Source organism: Rhincodon typus, unplaced genomic scaffold (assembly GCF_021869965.1).
Source record: "Rhincodon typus isolate 14 unplaced genomic scaffold, sRhiTyp1.1 hic_rhity00016569, whole genome shotgun sequence".
Classification (NCBI taxonomy): Eukaryota; Metazoa; Chordata; class Chondrichthyes; order Orectolobiformes; family Rhincodontidae; genus Rhincodon; species Rhincodon typus.
The window spans coordinates 2,343-5,067 of NW_025982207.1; the positions used below are offsets into that span (position 1 = coordinate 2,343).

Consider the following 2,725-nt stretch of genomic DNA (forward strand, 5'->3'; position numbering starts at 1 on the left):
ATCCAGGGCAGAAACAGGCTTTTTGGCCCGTCAATTTCACTGCACCACTCAATGAGATCATTATTGATACTGCTCCAAGTCAGGATGGTACGCACCATGGAGGAGAACTTGCAGATGGTGTTGTTTTGATGCATTCTCTGCTCTCGTCCTTCAGGGTGGTAAGAGTTTGCAGGCTTGGAAAGTGCTGTCAAAGGAGAGTGGGTGAGTAACTGCAGGGCATTTGGTAGATAGTGCACTCTGCTGCCACTGTACCTCAGTAATGAAGGGAGTAAATGCTGAAAGTACTGAATGGGGCACCAGTTAAATGGACTGCATCGTCTTGGATGGTGTCAGGTTTCTTGGTGTCATTGGAGCTGCATCCATCAAAGCAAATTGACAGTGTTCTTAATGACAGACATTCTTAAATGATGCACAGGCTTTGGGGAGTCATGAGTTGAACTAATCACGATAGAATCTTTTCCCTCTGACCTACTTTTGTAGGCACAATATTTAAATATCACACCCAGTTCAGTTTCTCATCGCTACTCGCACCCCAGGATGATGATAGTGGGCAATTCAGTGAAGATAAAACCATTGAATGTCAATGAGTTATGGTTAGATTTTCATTTCTCAGATTTGGTCATTAGTTGTTGGGACTTGGTGCAAACGTTCTTTGTCACGTAGCAGCCTAACTTCAATGTTGTCCAGGAACACTGCATTTAAATATCTACCACTACAGTAGCTGAGTCACAAATGGTGCTAAACATCGTGCAATCATTGACAAACATATCCACTTCTGACCTTATGACGCAGGGAAGGACATTGATGAAACAGCTGAAGGTGCTTGGGACCAGAAACTGATGCTGAAGAATTTCTGAAGTTGAGATAGCTGGCCTCTAACCAACCACAAGCACCTTCCTCTGTATTCAGTATTATCCAACTCGGGTGAAGTCGGGCAAGGAGGATAGGAGAGTGTACAAGGGGAATATAAAAATATAAAAGGAAAGCAGTGGAGCATTAAAACACAGAACAAGTGGGAGATAAGCTTGGACGAACAGTACAGCATAGGGCTAAGAGTCAAATACAACCATGTAATGACAGTTATTTCGTCTCAGGTAGTTTAAATGCATATCTATGTGAACCGTCAGCAGTTACTAACTAAAAATACTCACTTAAGTATCACTCACAAAGAAAGGCTTGCGTGCTGTGAGCTGATGGTAGGGACAGAGAAACTCTGAAGATAACATGGAAATAGAAGACCCGTTGAAATGAGAGGACTCAAGACTTTGTAAGAAACTGAACAGCATCCTGTTTTTGTAGTCAATGACTTATCTAATTTATTTTATGCCAATGTTATATACAACCATCCTGACGTGAAAACGTCTCAATATGCTGTTTTGAGCTGCAAATGGTAGAGTATCTCCAAGCGAGACGAGGAGACCTCTTCCGCATATATGTGGTACAAGCTTGAATAAATTCACCTTGTTTCGATCTACTCAGGTCTGAAGATGCAATCTTTTCAAAAACCCACAATCAAAGCGAGAATCATATTCTCTGAATCCCGTTGACTCCAGTTTTGCTATGATTCCTTGATACAATGCTCTGTCAAATAGAGCCTTAAGATGGCAGGAAAGTCACACTCTCATTTGGAATTCAGCTGTTTGGTCCATGTTTGCACCAAAAATGTAAGGAGATCAGGAGATGAGTGGCCCTTGCTTAACTCAAACTGAGATCCATCACTGTGATATTGCAAAGCAAGTGCTGCTTGATGTCATTGTTGTCATCCTGTTTTGACTGCATTTAGGTATCGACAGGCCAGACGATTGACTGAAGGCTTGTCCACACAGACCACGTGTACGGTTTCTCTTCACCGTGAACGATGCTTTTTTCTTCCACGTTCAAAGCTCTCGAGAATTGAGTGTTACTGGCAGCTGTTGATGCAATTTTTGACTTGAGCTGCCTGTCTGTAAATCCTTTCCAATTCCCTAGAAAATAAATTTAAAAACAGTCAAACGTGGAATGAAAGCTTCTGGATTGTTAGAAAAACCCACCTCGATCATGAATGTCCTTGAAAGGACAGAAGATGAAAAATACAGGACAAATCAGGCTGCGGGAACTGGCTACTGAGCCAGTCATCATTTCTGCAGGGCCAGCAGAGTGGGAGGTTTGAGTGACACCACAACAACGCTGTCTGTATAACAATACAAACCGTACAACTGTCTGACCATAACTTGTGTTAGCCTGTACTTGGATAAATGTAAATGACCTGAGCTTGCTGAAAAGCATTACTGTAAACAAGTGGGAATTCATGGGCCACCTTCAGACACACGCGGTCCCCCTTTGTACTGGTGAGACTTGCATTTGGAGTACTGCGTTCAGTTCTAGTCACCGTACTTATAGAAAGTTGTTAATACATTGGAAACATTTCAAAGAAGATTTAATGGACTAATACCGAGAATGAGTCGAGTGCCTAATGGGGAAAGGGTAGACAGGCTGGGCCTGGATCCTCTGGAGTCTAGAAAAGAAAGAGGAGACTAAATTGAAATTTGAAAGATACTAAAGGGAGCCGACCACGTGGATGTTGAAAACATGGTCCCTTTTGTGGGAGAATCTGGAACTGATGGTCATTGTTTAAAGGTAAGGGTGAATCCATTTGAAATGGTGAGGAACATTTCTTTTCTCTAAGAGGGTTGTGAATCTTTGTAACTCCCTTTGTCAAAAGGCAGTGGTTGCAAATCGTTAAACT

The 2,725-nt window shown here is 42.2% G+C and overlaps 1 long non-coding RNA gene across 1 annotated transcript; it reads right to left on the minus strand.

Moving 5' to 3' along the window:
- Positions 1-1,290: 1,290 nt before the first annotated feature.
- On the minus strand, positions 1,291-2,653 carry LOC125482760. Its single transcript, XR_007261740.1, has 2 exons — positions 2,432-2,653; positions 1,291-1,964 (listed from the first exon to the last, which is right to left on the minus strand). It is a non-coding gene; the product is annotated as an uncharacterized LOC125482760 (long non-coding RNA).
- Between the last annotated feature and the right edge of the window lie 72 nt (positions 2,654-2,725).